This window comes from Dasypus novemcinctus, chromosome 18, assembly GCF_030445035.2.
Source record: "Dasypus novemcinctus isolate mDasNov1 chromosome 18, mDasNov1.1.hap2, whole genome shotgun sequence".
NCBI classification, from domain to species: Eukaryota; Metazoa; Chordata; class Mammalia; order Cingulata; family Dasypodidae; genus Dasypus; species Dasypus novemcinctus.
Window position 1 is genome coordinate 266,699 of NC_080690.1, and position 17,571 is coordinate 284,269.

Below are 17,571 nucleotides of genomic sequence, written 5' to 3' on the forward strand. Positions count from 1 at the left end.
AGAAATGAAGATTGACTGTCACTGTGGGCCCCAAGGGGAGGGGGAAAGATGTATTGAATAGATGGAACCAACGTAACTGTGAGGGCAAAAGACGTGTTTCACAAGAGTACACAAGGATGGATATAAAACGTGTAATATTACACCAAAAACAAATAGGGGATGACAGACTAATAATGTAAAACATAATGTAAAATATAGGATAACTAAAAATTTAGAAAACTGTATATCCTAAAGTATGGACCACAATGTAAGCACAGATGTCACCTTGTTTGAAAGCTATTGTCTCACAGTCTGTACATCAGTTTAGTAAATATGATATGAATAAGTTATAAGATTATCGCTGTGGAAGGGAAAAGGTTTTATGGTGAATGTGTGGGAGTACTGTATACTGTATATATGAATTACTGTGATCTAAGGCTCTTGTGAAGAGAAGCTCAATAATTAGGAAAAAAGAAAAGAAAAAGATAGGATGTAGAATTTTTCCAAATCAATACGAACTCTAGATCTAACCTTTAAACTGATCGCTATATTCCATTTTACTATTAAGGGAACCTGGCATTACATTGGGCTTCACTTTTCAGGAAGTTTTGGATCACAGAGTGGTTCAACAATGGCAGCAGAAGAATACTGGTGTGGGATGTTATTGACAGGGGACATATGGTTGACAGGGAGTTATACGGGGCATGTGTCCAGGGTGCATGGAAATGTTTGGATATACTCATAGTGGAAACGATTAAAAACAATAGCTGGGGGGGGGGTACTGGGTTCCTGACTATGAGGGGGCTCTGTCGTGGTCCCTAGGGGAGCAGTGGCAGTCCCCCAAGTGCAACAGCAAGGACCAGGAAGGAGTGAGGGTCCAACAGTGACCCCCTGATATTAATGACTATCCTTGTGAGCCTATACACCTGAAATAAGAACAAGGCCTAGAGCAGCACTGTGCCTAAGAGTTCCCTCCTGACAGCCTCCATGTTACTCAAATGTGGCCAGTCTCAAAGCCAAACTCAGCATGTAAATGCAATGCCTTCCCCCCAGCGTGGGACATGACACCCGGGGATGAGCCTCCCTGTCACCAAGGGATCACTACCAAGTACCAGCTGATGATGTAACTAGAAAATGACCTTGAATTAAAGGTTCAACACGGACCAGCAGAATATCCCTTTCTACATATAATAACAGGAGTTAAAAATGCTGTTTGACCTAAAGTAAGGGGGAAATGGAAAGGACAAATGAGTTTATATGGCTATGAGTCTCTGAAAAAGAGTCTGGAGGTTGTCAGAAGGATTGCCCTTATGCACACCTGAGCAGAGTCTCAGAGACAGATAAAGTAGATACAACCCCAGGTATTGGTTCTTTTGAGGGCTAAAGAGACCCACAGGTTCTACGGTCATGGCAGATGGAGTTCACTGCCATGTCGATTGGCCCTTCTTTGGAGCTGGTGTTTCTGCGTGATGGAGCTGGACTCGGATGTGATCTCTTTTCACAAGCCTTTCATGCTACTTTACTGGAATTGTATTTGGTACTGGGGTTTAAGATATATCTAGGGGATTTGAATCTCTGGACTGACTATATGATAGCCAGGCCCTGATCCTCAACAGACTTCAGCTTCTACACTCTGATTTATTGGACTTACCCCACTCAGCTAACATGGAGTTGAAGAAGGTCAACCACCACACCATGGAGCCTAGAGTGCCTACAACTGAAAGCAGGAGGATTGCATCCAGTATCCATGTGGAATCTAAGCCCCCTCTTGACATAGATGTGGAATGGACACAACCAAGCCAAGGTCCACAGGAAGGAGGAATACAGTAAGGATTAGAGTGGACTTAATGATATTCTATTCATGAACTATTGTGGTTAATAATCGAGAAAATGTGGCATTGGTGTGGAAAAAGTGGCCATGGTGGCTGCTGGGAGTGGGGAATGGGAGGAAGAGATGAGATGTGGAGGCATTTTCGGGACTTGGAGTTGTCCTGAGTGGTGCTGCAAGGACAATTGCCGGACATTGTACGTCCTCCCATGGCCCACTGGATGGAACGTGGGAGAGTGTGGGCTATGGTGTGGAACACGGGACATGGGGTGCAGCGATGCGCAAAGATGTACTCACCAGATGCAGTGGATGTGTCATGATGATGGGAGAGTGTTACTGTGGGGGGAGTGGGGGGGTGGGGGCGGTGGGCGTGATGAATAAATAAAAGAAAAGAAAAACATTAAAAAAAAAAGAAAAGAAAAGACAAAGGAAGGGTGAGTAGGCGCTCAAGCCGAAGGCTGGAAACTGCTCTGGAATCTTGAGGCCTTTCAGCACTGCTGCAGATGCTATTCTGGCTCTCTGCAGTAAGTGTAATGAAAATTAAAAAGACACTCCTATGAGTGAAAATCAGCTTTGAAGTTAAGAAAAATCATCTCTGAGACTTTCAAAATGTCTCAACAGAGTCCAAGTCCTAAAGACTAGGGTGAGCATTTGCTAGGACCGAAGGGACACAACCAGTAACCAGCAGCAGGTTATAAACAGCTTAAACCACGTAACGTGCAGGCCCGCTGCGGGCACTTAAGCCTGGAGTGACTGCCGCCAGCTCCTTGCCAGGGCTTCCTTCCTGAGGCTTACTCCACCTTCAGTGGACACAGGTGGACCTTGAAAATGGGAGACCGCCTTTGATGTCAGAGGGTCCTAGAAAGAATGAGTGGAAGAGAATGCAGCTGGCTGAGCCAACGCCACAGCAGCTGGAGGACACGCCGAAAGGCAGCTGCAGCTCCGGCGCATTCGGGGCCATCGCCACGCTTTACGCTCTGAAGCCAGGGAGCTACAGGGGGACAGAACCCAGAGCTCACCAACGTGTGGCTCTAGGACACGTCAAGCATTTCCTGCACAGCGCTGCCTTTGGCCAATACTAAATTTATTTGCATACCCAGGACCATGCCATCCAACAGTGAGGAACACGAGAGCTGAGCCTGCGGCGAGGCAAAGTCAGGGTGGAACTGAAGTTTTCTAACAAACTGGGACAAGAGTGAAGAGGGTTAGGGAAGACAGATGGCTGCTTCCCTCTAAATTATCCTTTAAGCTCCTGTTAGACATTCCAAACAATAAAAGCTGGAGAAAACAAGCTTGTTGCTCTAATTCCACCCACATGCACAGCATGGACATTCCCGAAGGCCCGACCACAGGCTGTGGTCCCCAAAACACAGACCGCGCGGCAGGAGGCCTGAACCCCACAGCTTCCCGTGGCACCTGTGCACCCCACTTTTTACAGTGTTACGATAATTGCTCCAGGACCCCCATCAGAACCTCCTCCAGATACAGTTAATAACCCAACCAAGCTCCTCAGCAAAGGGTAGAGCGAGCGCAACACGCAGGGCCCGGAGGGTGCCGTGGGTACACACAGAGCTGGCACCGAGCGGCAGGCGCATGAGCGCTGCTCGGGGCGTCGGGCGGTTGGCGCTGGTGAGCACCGTGGCGCTGGTGGAGGAGCCGAGCCCTGGGCAGGAAAGCAGGTGAGGCCAGGGCCTGGGCCGGAACCAGCACCTGGCTGTGTGCTCCTCTCCCACCCCAGACTGCGAGAGCTCCTCCCGTCAGCCCAGCGCCGATACGCGCTTAGAGCTGCAAGGACGAGGTTTGCTGTGTGGCAACAGGTACAGAAAAGGCGCTGAGGGGCCTCTGGCCTTTGCAGCAGGCCTGGCTGCTGAATGGAGCGGACACCAGGACGCCAGGTCAGGCTCACGGCGCAGGCAGCATGGCGGGTGCGCACACCTGCTTCCTGCGCTTCTGGAGCGCTGGGCACAGGGTGGCCAGCCCAGCACAAGCTCAGGGCCTGGCCTCTGACGGGCCTCCCCGGTCAAGTGTCCACATGCGTGGTCACCACTCCTTGCTGGGGAGTCAGTGTGTCCAGTGTGACCCCAGGGAGACTCGGGGAGCCTGTGCCTGGTTCACCCCAAACCCTCGTCCCATGCTGACCTCGAGCTGTAGCCCTGCACTGTGAGGACAACCCAAGCCTGGCAGCATGCTGGGGACCCCAGGAAGGCGTCTCCAAATCGGGCCTGGGCGCCTCTCCACCGGAGCGGCCCCAGCTGGGCGCCCTGGACAGGAGGAAGCAGGCAGCAGCCAGGCACCGCGGGTCAGGCAGGGCAGTGGCCAGGGCGTGGGCCCCCACGGCTGGCGCTTTCCTCCTATGCGCTCCAAGTGCGATTCTGAGTTTGAAGCTGCTTCCCCGTCCCGTCTTCCTTAGGAATGAAATATAATCAGGGATTCTCTTCCGGACAACTTCACAGGACAAAAGGGGGCAGGGGCTGCCCGGGCCCTGGTCAGACAGCCCGGGAGGCCCCAGGCCTGTGGCGCACACTCCCTCACTGTCCAGCTCCACAGCCCCCGGGGCCGCATGCTCTCCTGCTCGCTCTGGCCCCCAAAGTGCCCGCAGCCCAGCTTCCTGCCAATCGCATCCACCTAGTCTATGAAGAGGATGCAAGGGGCATTTTTTGGGGCCATTGCAAACATGTCACAAACCTAAAACAGGAACCCATAAAGAGTCTGCTTCACATGACATGTGAAGACAGAATTTCCGTTCATCTCTCCAGCCCCCTCCCTCCCCTCTGGGATCACTGGCCCCAAATCACAGTTGTTCCATTTTAATGGATGTTTCCAGAATGCAGCCAGCGCCTCCCAGAGGGGCCCCGCGGAGCCGCCGCCTTGAGTGTGTGAGCACCCCCTCACCACCGGGGCCCCACAGAGCCCCGGCTCTGCCGTTTCCTGTGCACCTGCCCTGCGGCCCAGCGCCAACGAGCCTCCCCAGGATTTCTGACCCGTTCACGGGAGAAGCGCCCGCTGGCCCCTGCGGTCGCTCTGCCGAGGAGAGCGTGTGGCCGGTTCTGGCTCCCAGACACAGAATGGAGTGGAGGCCGGAGGAGGAAAATCTGCTTCTGGTCCTGCTTGACTAAGAATATGTTTTCTTAAACAGGTACTTCTAGGATTTACTGACTAAGAATCCCATCAGATGATTCACTATTTTCATAACCTGAGGTCGTTGTTATCTTTTTCTGCTTATAAAATTAATGTACATTCCCTGTAAGAGATTCATATATCGTGAACATAGCACAGAAAACGAAAACGTCCATATCCCACTCCGCTGGGCACATTCTACCTGCAGGAAAAACTCCCAGGGTAGGACGAGGCCGCAGGTGTGAGCGTTTAACAGCTTGTCGAGCTGCACACCCTGACCCAGCCACTCCCACCAGGAAGGCACGCGAGACCATTTCCCAGCCACTCCCACCAGGAAGGCACGCGAGACCATTTCCCAGCCACTCCCACCAGGAAGGCACGCGAGACCATTTCCCATCCCTCAGCGACGGCGGATGCTGCCAGGCTCGCACCTGGGGACCTGAGGACGAGCAGCTGCTCCTCTGGGAGCCAGTCCCCAGTGCTGCCCATCGGACCTGCACCTCTGTGCTTAAGAGGCCACCCACTCCCCGCCGTGCACACCCTGGTGTTCACTGTGCAGATTCTCACGTCTGAAACGTGGAAGGTTTTTAAAAGGGGAGGCTGTGTTGCTCCACTTCCAGTTAAGGGTATGGGTTTGTATCTGGTTATCTCAAGAAAGACCAAAAGTCTTTAAAAAAAAATAAAAACAAAAACAAAACACTTGTATAGAGGAAGGAGGAGGAGAGAGCCCCAAATTCAACCCACAAGGGGCTGCCTCTCCCCGCCCCACAGGTTCTCTGTGACACAGATGCTGGTATCACGTACACATCTCAGTCCACTACATGGCCGTGCCAGTATAAGAACATTCCAGAAGGCAAGGGGGTCAGGAACGTGCTGGTGACCACCAGGTCCTGCGCCCACATCCCACGGGAAACACCAGCTGTCATGGCCACGTCAGCCAGTTTCTGACAGATTCCAGAAAGAGACAGTGATACCGAAGAGCACGAGTGTGAGGGGAACCGTCGCTCGCCAGCTGGAGGGACAGGAGGCGTGTGGGTGCTGGCGCCGCAGCACCGACGTGTGCAGGCCAAGGACCCCTCCCAGGAGCCCCGCCCGGCCACGGCACAGGAGGCTGCAGGGAGGGGCCTTCCCAGCTCCACTCGCCCCACTACACACGTTCTCCCCACTAACGCACCAGCGCCTGAAAGACGTTCTGACAACGAGCAGAAGCAGCCCCCAGCGCCCGAGCGTTAGGGTGGTGAGCGGGTGCCTGCTGCCGGTGACTCCAGCAGGGAGCGGGCGGCAACGGGCTGCCCTCGTCGGCTTCCGGGCTCACCCCAGCCTCACCAGCCTGAAGGGAACACGCTCCCAGGCCCCGCGGTCCAGGCTGCAGCGGGCGGGGGTTTTCTTCGGTTCAGAACAGCCCGTCCAGGGCACCAGCCCAAGGGAGCCCCCGGAAGCACAGCCCACCACAGGGGCATGCGGGGCGCGAAGTCCAGGGACGACACTCTGTGAAGGTGCCAATCTTCCTGGGAACGGGATCCAGAGCCTCGGTGAGGTCAAGAGGGCCCACGACTCCACCAGCCAGCTGGCGCCTGGGCCCCCGTCGGCTCCGGGAACCCCTTCCACCCCAACGCCCACGGCACCACCCACCTGCCAGGCTGCAAAGTGAGTCACAGGCTTATAAGGAGATGGCTTTTTATTTGATCCCAGATCAGTTTATGCCCATTGTACTTGCTATTTTAATGATATAACTTAGTATCGCTTAAACCAATAAAACAGGAGTTTAAAAAAAGTTACTTCAAGAACTAAGTTGAAAGCTTTGAATAACAAAGCAAATTGCTTTTTTAAAAATACTCTCAATTGAGTAAAGAAGAAAATATTTTAAGAAAATTATAAAGGATTCTGCACTAGATTGTTTCTAAGTAAGTTTGCATCTCCATCTGGACAATCAAAATTGCAGGAAGTGTAACAAAGGACCGTGGTCACGGGGCCGCACTCGGCAGAGCTGGGCTCTACAGGAGCCGCGCAGGGGCTGCTCCCGCTCAGGGTGAACCAGGCTTCAGGGCGGTGGGCCGTCCCCCAGGACACCCCAGTTTCACAGAACTTTAAGACTCACCTGGCTTCGCTGACCTACACTGCAAGCGTGTTTCCTGCTGTGATTAATAAAATAGAAAATATTACAGAAAATTAAGCTGCCAAGTATCTGTTAACCTGGAACCAGAACGACCCTGCACGCTCGCCCATGGAGATCAGCGCACAGCGTGCTCTGAAATCAGGGCCTTTGGAATTTTGGCTCCAGAGTCCTGATACTGCCTCTTCAGGAAATTCACGAGCTCCGTAATTTCCAGTCTGGCTCCTTCACAGCCAGCTGTCTCTGCGATCGCACGTCAACACCGCTCCTTAAGATCCTGGCCACCGTCCACCAACGCCGAGGAGGCCCCTGCCTCGCCCGCCTCGCCCGGCCCATCAGACCCCCTCCTCAGAGTACACAGGAGGGTCCCGACCAGGGGAAGGGTGGGTGCGAGGCCGCGTGAGAAAGAGCTGAAAGCCCTGAGAAAACCACCGTGACTTCCACTGTGAGAGAAGGGCCAGGACCACCAGCTCCAGTCCAGGACCACCGGCTCCAGGACCACCAGCTCCAGGACCACCGGCTCCAGGACCACCAGCTCCAGGCCAGGACCACCAGCTCCAGGACCACCAGCTCCAGGACCACCGGCTCCAGGACCACCGGCTCCAGGACCATCGGCTCCAGGACCACTGGCTCCAGGCCATGACCACCGGCTCCAGGACCACCAGCTCCAGGACCACCGGCTTCAGGCCAGGACCACCGGCTCCAGGACCACCAGCTCCAGGACCACCGGCTCCAGGACCACCGGCTCCAGGACCATCGGCTCCAGGACCACTGGCTCCAGGACCACCAGCTCCAGGACCACCGGCTTCAGGCCAGGACCACCAGCTCCAGGACCACCGGCTCCAGGACCACCGGCTCCAGGACCACTGGCTCCAGGCCATGACCACCGGCTCCAGGACCACTGGCTCCAGGACCACGAGCTCCAGGCCAAGGACCACCGGCTCCAGGACCACCAGCTCCAGGACCACCGGCTTCAGGCCAGGACCACCAGCTCCAGGACCACCGGCTCCAGGACCACCGGCTCCAGGACCACCGGCTCCAGGACCACTGGCTCCAGGACCACCGGCTCCAGGACCACCGGCTCCAGGACCACCAGCTCCAGGACCACCGGCTTCAGGCCAGGACCACCGGCTCCAGGACCACCGGCTCCAGGACCACCAGCTCCTGGCCAGGCAAGAACAGGCCTCCCTAGGAATTGCTAAGCTGCACAAATGACAACAGTTTTTTGTGAAAGAGTTTCAGTCTGCAAACAGAATCCATCTCTTCCTGATTCTGAGGACGACTGTATACCGACTCAGCCTGCAGCTGGCTCAATGGAGGCAGGGAGCTGGCACCCGGACTTTTCACTGGTATCCGCGGCCGGGCAGCCCTGAAGGCCCCTGGCCACCACTGCCCTCACGTGCCCCCAGGGAGGCTCGAGGCCACATCACTCCTCTTGGGAGCTCAGCAGCCACTTTTATCCCCAAAACAAACACTGAAATCTCAAAAGACAAGTCCACGTCAAACCAGCACTCCTGGACACTCAGCAGGTGAAGACGGAACCCAGGCCAGCAGCAGGCGGCCCCCCACGGCCCTGTGAGGCTCAGGGCACAGGCGCCCGCCTGCCCGTCCTCCACTCACCCCGCAGCAGCCCCCGCTCTGCCTTTGGCGTGTCTGCGAGTTACGGCAGCAGCCCAGGCACTGCGTCCACTCTCAGCCCGCCCAGGGGGCACCGCGCTGGGAGCCCGTCCCACATCAGGGGACACAGGGCAGCGGCGTGCCTAGAAGTAAGCTCGAGAGGCAGCAGCAGGAGCCAGCGTGGCCAAGGAGCTCTGGACGGAGAAGCTGCTCACCTGGCTTCTGCCCTCAAGTCCATAAATCATTCAGGAGGGGAAGTGCAAATAAGAAACCAGCGACACACAAGTGAGGAAAACAATCGCCTCTCAAGGGCAGTCGAGCTGCAGGGCTGAGAGCAGGGACCCTCGGCACCAGGCCGGGTGGGGCGGCACTAGCCCCCATACCTGTGTTTTGAGAGGCCCTTGCATGGCAATTGCTCACACAGCCACACTCTGGATGGAAAGCTTCCCAAGGAGGCCTTAGAAATTCTGGCTACAAAATATCAATACCCTACAATTGTTTTATTTTTCCCATCCAACACTTTTTTAAGACTGCCTAGCTATTTTCCTACTTCGATTACTTTCACAGTAAAAACAGAGCTTGTGAACTTGTTTTTCCACAACAGACATTGTAAATATTGATGAAGATTTACAACAGGCTCAAAAGAAGCACATCCCAAAATAGGCCAAACACTCAGTTTAGTTTGTTTTCAGAACAGGAAACCCCAGCTTGGCGCCACGCAGCACACCTGCGCTCACCCTCACTCTCAGTGGCGTAAGTCACGCTGACCTGGCTTGCCGGCTTGACCCCCAGCCCCACCGAGCAGTGCAGGTTTCCCTCAAGTGTGTTGACACTGCCGACGGTGAGCCACCCGTGCTTCTGCAGAGAGCACGACACCGAGACGGGTTCAGGCCGCTGTGCTCCCACCTGCCCCTGCCACACCGCCTTCCCCAGCCCCCGGCCAGAGCCCCACTCCAAAGGCCCCTGAGCTCACGGGGCACCCTCTGCCCCTGCCCCACACAAGTGCAGCACTAAGTAAAAATCAGCTGCAACGAAAGCCCAGATCTGCTCACTGCACCTTCTCCTTTCTTTCTTACTTGTATCCTCTTCTCTTCCCACCTTGGGCAGGTGGTCCTCAGACATCACCTGGCAAGAGTGAGCCTTGGGTCCACTCCGCTGGAGAGACGTGACCCGCCAGGCCAAGGAGGGCCAACACACCAAGAGGGTGTGAGTGCGAAACCAGGGGAGGCATTTTACTGAAACAAAGAAAACTACACTTTACATTAAAAAGAGAACAAGTCTAGAGGGGCGTGCCTTGATGCGCGTCTCACCTGACGAAGTCCCGGGGTAAGGGCGATGCACACAAGCTGCTTATTCCCACGTCAAGACAACCCACCCAGGAGCAGCAGCACCAGAGCAGCTGAGCGTGAGCACAGCGCCAACAGCCCTGGCGCTCTCGGGCACTGACTGCACCGCGCCCAAGGGCCATTCTCAGCCTGGGGCATACACCTAGTTCCTCTTAATAAACAGGAACCAACTCAAGAGAGGGATCACCATCTGGTGCATCTGAGAATACCAAAATTCCACAATAGCTTAAAAATCCAAAAGGAATCCCTGTTTATAGATGACATGATCCTTATATAGAGAAAATTCCAAAGAATCCATTTAAAAAAGCTACTAGGATTAATAAGCAAATTCAGCCAAGTTGTAAGATACAAAGTAAACACACAGAAGTCAGGTGGATTCCTATTTATCAGTAATGAACAATCTTGAAAAGGATATCAAGAAAGCAATTCCACTGCAATAGCATCTAAAAGAATAAAATACCTAGGAATAAATTTAACCAAGGAGATGAAAGACTTGAACACTGAAAACTATAAAATACTGTTGAAAGAAATTAAAGAGACCTAGATAAAAGGAAAGACATCCAGCGTTCATGGATTAGAACGCTTAATGTTGTTGTCAATACTGCCTAAAGCAATCTACAAAACCAATGCAATCCCTATTGAAATTCCAGTAGCCTTTTTTTTTCAGAATGGAAAAGCTGATCCTCAAATTCTTGAAAAACAATTTTGAAAAGGAACAAATATATAGCTCTCACACTTGATTGTTTCAAATCTTACTACAAAGCTACAGTGACCAACACGGGCCAGACGTACAGCCTGAGAGTCCAGGGGCCAACCCCACACCCAGGGCCAGTGCTGCTCAACCAGGCTGCCAAGTCCCTGAGTGAGGAGAGAACAGTATCTTCAACAAAAGCTGCTGCGTCTCCTGAAAATCCACATGTGAAAGAATAAATGTGGACCCCTACCTCTCACCATGCACAAAAATTAATTCAAAATGGATCAACAACCTAAATAGAAGAGCTAATACTATAAAATTCTTACAAAATAACAGGGAAACATCTTCAGGATGTTGTGGTAAGCAACGGATTTTTCGATTTTTCACCAAAAGCAAAAACACAAAAAGAAAAAATAGATAAAATGGAATTCTTCAAAACTTAAAATTTTTGTGTATCAAAGGACATTTTCAAGAAAGTAAAAATATAGCCTTCAAATTGGGAGAAAACAAATGGAAACCATAGTTTTAAATCCAGAATATATAAAGACCCCCTACAACTCAACAACAACAAAAAAACCCAATTATAAAATGGGCCAAGGATTTGAATAGTCATTCTTGCAAAGAAGAGATTCAATTGGCGTATAAATATATGAGAAAATGCTCAATACTATTAGCCATTAAAGAAATGCAAATTAAAACAGGATACTACTTCACGTCCATGGGGATGGCTATTATTTTTTTAAAAACCGAAAGTTCCAATCAGTATGGTAGAGTGAGAAGGTTCAGAGCTTTACTCAACCAGCAAGAACAGGCAGAAACATCTCTCTCAAAGCTCCAGAAAACAGTTAAAGGATGGCAGTAACAGCTGAGTGCTGGATCAAGAAGGTTGTTTAAAAGCTATAGGAGCTCAAGAGCCCTGAACGTGGCTAAATAAAGGAAGAAGAGTGTAAAATAGTGCTTGTCTGCACACTCAAAAGCCAGGGGATCACACAGAAAGGCCAGTGCTGGTTACACAGGACAGTGAGCTCTGGGTGATTTTTATTTGCCAAATGCATTTGCTATAAGCATCTATTATGTTTGTCATCAGGAAACACAATAAGCTGTTTGAAAACAAATATTACTCCTGAGAGTCTAAGATATTAGCACGTAAAGCGCATCTGCTCCAACACAAAGACCATGAAGAAGTAGCAGCTCCACGTGGACACGCACTTGGGCTCAAGGGCAGACGTGCGTGCACGACCTCGTCTCTGACGCCCAGGACGGCTCAGGCACTCTCCCTAATAACTCGGGGGACACGGACCCTCCCAGGGCTCTCCACTGACACTGAGGCTCCTGACCAACAAAGACTTCTGAAGCACAGGGTAAACCACTGCCGAAGAACGGCCTTCTGCGGACAGCACTGACCTCCTCTAAGGGAGGGGAGCTAGGGCTGGGGGCTGGCCACGGTGCAGAGCTCTGCCCCCACCATGCACTGCAGGAAGCCAACACAGGGCACGAGGCACAGGCGAGGGGCAAAGCCACGGCGCTCAGGCTGCAGCCCACCGACCGCCGTGCCTGCCAGAGGGGGCCTCAGGGCACCTCAGCCCTGTCCCGGGGCATCCCAGACCCTCCTCACAGCCCCCCACGGGCCACAAATGCACAGCCTTTCTGAGGACATACAATGCCCTGGGGCCAGAAAATAAAGGCCTTGACCACAGACTCCTGTGGGAGAAGACGACAGTTCCCAAGGATGTCCTCGAGGAGACAGAAGTTCAGGTCGTGGCCGTGTATTCTCTGGCAAACACACCTTGCGGAGGGCAGCTGGGGCGCGGAGACCCTGCCCTGTCCCCTTCCTGCTGACCCCTCCGCAGCGCCGCGCCCAGCCGTGGCGTCCTGACGCGCAGCCTTCTCCCTGAGGTCAGCCAGTGTCACTGCAGCACAACCCCTGGTGAGAGCTCTCAATCAGAGGTGACACTGGACCTAGCGCTGCGTGCACACACAGAACCAAGTCGGAGAAGCCAAAGCTAAAAAAGACGGAACGGGCCAAGACGTTACAGTGCTTTCCCCAGCAGGGCTGTAAAGGGACAGTTCTGTGAGCACAGCCCCTGGGAAGGGCGTCACTGCGTCACGCTTCTGCTCAGGACACAAGCACACAGCAGGCCCCTCGCAGCCGAGGCCCACGAGACACCGCAGCCCTCCTTCCGGGGCAGGCTCCCAATGCCCCTCAGCAGGCCTCGGGCCAGGAAATACCACGTAGAGTGCTTCCCGGGCACTTCTTTTCCAGGATCTCAAAAATAGACGTGGAAAACTCCGATGGCAAAGCCTGACCCAAGACAGACAGAAATCCTTGTCCTCCCACGGGAGCGCGCCCTGGGAAGAAGAGAGAAGACATTTTACAGCTGAATGGAGTGATTCCGTAAATTCAAAATGAAAATGAAGTCCATCAATAGAAGAATGAATAAACAGAACGTGGTGTATCCACACAGTGGAATATTATTCAGTCATTAAAGAAACGTGGAGTGGTACACGCTATGATGTGGACAAAACCTGAAGACATTGAGCTGAGTGAAACAAGCCAGACATGAAAGGACAGATGTTCTATGATTTCTCTTACGTGAAATACTCAGAATAAGCAAATTCACAGAGACAGAAGCAGGTAGTGGTGAGCAGGGGTGGGAGGGGGAAGGGGAGTTACTGCTAAATGAGCGTGAGTTTTGGTTCAGGATGATGAAAACAGTCTGGTTAAAGTGAATTTTATGTTAGATACATTCCACCACAACTTAAACAAGTAGATAGATAATAATTCATTTTAAAGACAAGGAAAGCAGCGATTGCTCTACTCAGATTGCAGGAGCTGCCCAATCCCCCCTCCGACCCTACACGACGAGGGTTGGGTGTGCTCGGAAGCTGAAGGCACCGCCAGGAGAGAGCCTCGCATCGTGAACAGAACACACGGAAAGCTGCAGCTACTGTATGGCCCAGGAGAAGCAGAAAACGCAGCAGACGTTCTGACCTTGGAGCCACGGTTCTACACAGAGGCTACTCTTTACCTTCGTCTTTTAAAATTAAGATGGAAATCTCAACACATCTGTACAAATTACGTCCTCTTGAGTCTTTGCACTAATCCACCAGTTCAGTCCAAAACAAGGAGGACCGCCCAAGCCTCGTGTGAGCAGCAGCTGTGCAGAGCGGCTGCCCGGCTGGGCAGGGCGGACAGCCTGCACCCATGCCACCAGGAGCCGTCCTCCCGCCTCCGCCCTCGCTGGCCGCCATCTCTCCAGGCCCAGAGTCCTTTGGTTCCTCTGTTTCTAAGAGAAACCTAAATTGGATTTCAGAAAACAATCATAATCATACCTAACTGTCAAAAGGAAGAAACTCTGGAGATCAGAGAAACCCTTTCCCACACAAGGTTCTGATGATGCCGGCGCCTTCCCGAGATGAACACAGCACAGCCTTGTTCTGGAGGACGAACACTGGCTCAGGGTGCAAGGAGAAGCTATCCCCTGGTCAGTGGTGGAGACTCATGGATCAGCAAAAATTACCCAGAAACTTCTAGAGTGAGGAAAGTTTAGAACGATTTTTTTAAATCTCCATGAAGCCCAGTGACTGGGGACCCAGGTCCCAGGTGACTCAGGAGGAACCACGGAGCACAATGTACACTGCTCCCCTCCCTGTGCAGGGAGAACTAGGGGTACTGCTGAGAAGCAGCTCCAGACACAGCTTTTTGCAAATTGAAGGCTTGTCGCAACCCTGCACCGAGCAAGTCTGTGGGCACCATTTTTCCAGCAGAACGTCCTCACTTAGTGTCTTTGTATCACATTTTGATAATTCTCGCAATATTTCAAAGTTTTCATTATTATTATATCTGTCATGCAGATCTGTGATCTTTGATGTGACTATTGTTTTTTAAATAACTTGATTTCAAATTTAAAAAAAATAAAAGAACAGAAAAAGGCAGCTCAACAAGTTATGGAAACATTACTCCTAAAAGAGCTCTGTATCTCACCTCAATCCACCTGCTAATGCAGTTATTCCTCTAGTATTCATTGACCCATGAGCCACACCCACAGAAGACAGCAACGTTAATGAGGAAACGCCGTGCGTGCTCTCACTGCTCCCTGACCTGCTGTCCCCACCGCTCTCTCTCCTCGGGCCTCCCTATTCCCTGAGACACAGCAATGTCAAAGTCAGGAATTAATAACCCTGTAACAGGGAGGAGGAAGCAGTGGTAAGCAGTCCTGCAGCCCAGAAAAACCCTGCAAAGACGTCTTTGTATCCGTCTCTTGAAGACCTAAAGGCAGACAAAGTAACTCAGGCTCCAGCTGCCTTTGTCTGCACACCCTTGCCAGCCCAGCAGTCTTGCCAGAAGCTTCTGCTCCCATCTCTCAAGATGGAAGACTCTATCCTAAACTGTATCCTGGGCTCTCACATTGCATGGGCTGCGTCTATGTGAAGAAGAAATATGCGCAAAGCAGCCGTGGTCCCTGGAGAACCCAGCACGGGGATGGGGTTAGAACTTCCAGTGAGATCTGGAGGGTGGCTCCTGAGGCTGGTCATGACGGGGAATTCAAAGAGCAGAAATTTAGCAAGGGACTCGTGAAGGTATTTTGTGTAAGGATCAAGATGGAAAAATTGGCTTCAGGCTTAAGTCAATAGGTAACAGTGTACCTGTCCAGCAAGTCCAAGCCAATTCTCCAGCATCTTTGGCTCGTCTGAGATTTGGGGGATCAGGTACTCTAGATTAACAGTGAAACTGTGCAGGCTGGAGCTCTGATATAGCATATGAAGTGCTCAAACAGGCATCTGGAGAGAAGATCACTATGGCGGTTCACAACAGGCACTTTGAAAGAACCATTATCATGCCTAAGGACAGTACTGGACATGTCAGCTTTATCTTCAAAAACGGGAAAATGACGGCCATTGTGAGAAGCGGCTCTGCAGCCAGAAAGGGTCTTCTCACGAACATGTCCGCGAGGTCAGGGGCAGAACGTGACTGGACTGAAGGACTCTCGAATGGCAGGGTCCTGCCAGCATCTGGGGCTGCGGGTGCTACCACCATCAGGCGTGCTTCCATCTGGAGCCCGTCACTAAACGGATGGCACCAAGCCTTGTGAGAACCCTGGTGGATCACACCAACCCTGAGGCTTAGAGTCAAGTCACAACAGAAACGAAGTGAACTACTCCAGTTTACTTCTTCAGGAACTTGTGCTCATGCACAGGAAGCTTCCATGAGCCAAAGAGCATAAGCTGCAGATCCTTCTACCTTACACGTGGCTGGGAACCGTACTGTTTGATCTGCTATCTTGTCCAAACCTCGTGAGAGCTGTAGCCTTATCCTGGGTTTACAGATGTGGAACTTTCAAAAGATACACAGACTTTCATAGAGCAGTTTGTCTACGGGAAACCTGATGCCTTCCACAGGCCGTTATGATTGAGTGACCCACCAAGTCTCCTAGGTTGTATGAGAACCAGTCACCGTTATACGGTGACTTCTGCTCCTGCACTTTGCTTCTATGGTTAACTGTGTTTTTACTGTGTTGCCATATTACCTGCAGAATGATTGCCTCTGACAGTTTTTTCCCTAGCTCTGTTATGTGGGTATGAGTGTGTGTAAAGTGCCAATTAAGTAACACTGATTTCATTCCATTTAAGCATTATACAGTATGTAGAGACTGCAAAAGACTGATGATCATTAGCTACCTTCACGCAATACAATTGAACTGTCACCTTAATCATGTTAATTAAGCATCTAGAATGAAAGTCAACGTATAATTGCTGCCTTTATAAAATACAAAATGTAGTTCTATATTAAACTGAAATGTACACTAGGCCATACCAATTTCACAATACTTACTGAGCTACAGCATAGTTATCTAGTCGTATTTGAGATTTTCTAGTCATTGCACATGGAAACTTCTTTCTTCTGAAAGTTACTTATAAGTTACATATCTCACTTTCTGAGAAATAATTACTATGTATTTAACGTAAAAGTTCTTGTACTAAACTTGAATCCTCTTTTTTCCATGTACATCTAACTTTGGCATCCTTAATCTTAACATTGTATAAACAGCTACTTTTTTTGTTGTTGTTATTGTTTTTTTTAAGATTTATTTTTATTTATTTAATTTCCCCCCCTCCCCTGGTTGTCTGTTCTCTGTGTCTATTTGCTGCGTCTTGTTTCTTTGTCTGCTTCTGTTGTCGTCAGCGGCACGGGAAGTGTGGGCGGCGCCATTCCTGGGCAGGCTGCACTTTGTTTCGCGCTGGGCGGCTCTCCTTACGGGGCGCACTCCTTGTGCGTGGGGCTCCCCTATGCGGGGGACACCCCTGTGTGGCACGGCACTCCTTGCGCACATCAGCACTGCACATGGGCCAGCTCCACACAGGTCAAGGAGGCCCGGGGTTTGAACCGCGGACCTCCCATGTGGTAGACGGACGGCCTAACCACTGAGCCAAGACCGTTTCCCTGAACAGCTACTTTGGAAGTGGCTTGGAGTATTTTCCTGGTCACTGCCATTTCATGACCCTGCAAACAAAATTCTCACATTTTTGTTCTATGCTTATTCTATTTCAACCACATATATATAAAGTTAAATTTCAAAAAAAACACACATAATAATAATAACCCTACAATGGCCTGTAAGTGTTCAAATGAAAGGAGTTGTATATCTCTTACTTTAAATCAAAAGCTAGAAACGATTAAGCTTAGTGAAGGAGACATGTTGAAAGCTGAGAGAGGTCAAAAGCTAGGCCTCTTGTACCAAACAGTGCTGACGCCAAGTTGTGAACGCAAAGGAAAAGTTCTTAAAAGTGCTACTCCAGTGAGCATACGAATGATAAGAAAGCGAAACAGCCTATACTGCTGGTATGGAGAAAGTGGTATTGGTCTGGATGGAAGATC

General features: G+C 51.4%; 1 pseudogene; it reads left to right on the plus strand.

Annotated features, from left to right (window-relative positions):
- Positions 1-9,951: 9,951 nt before the first annotated feature.
- LOC101414796 (syntenin-1 pseudogene) lies at positions 9,952-15,822 on the plus strand (annotated as a pseudogene).
- The last annotated feature ends 1,749 nt before the right edge of the window (positions 15,823-17,571 follow it).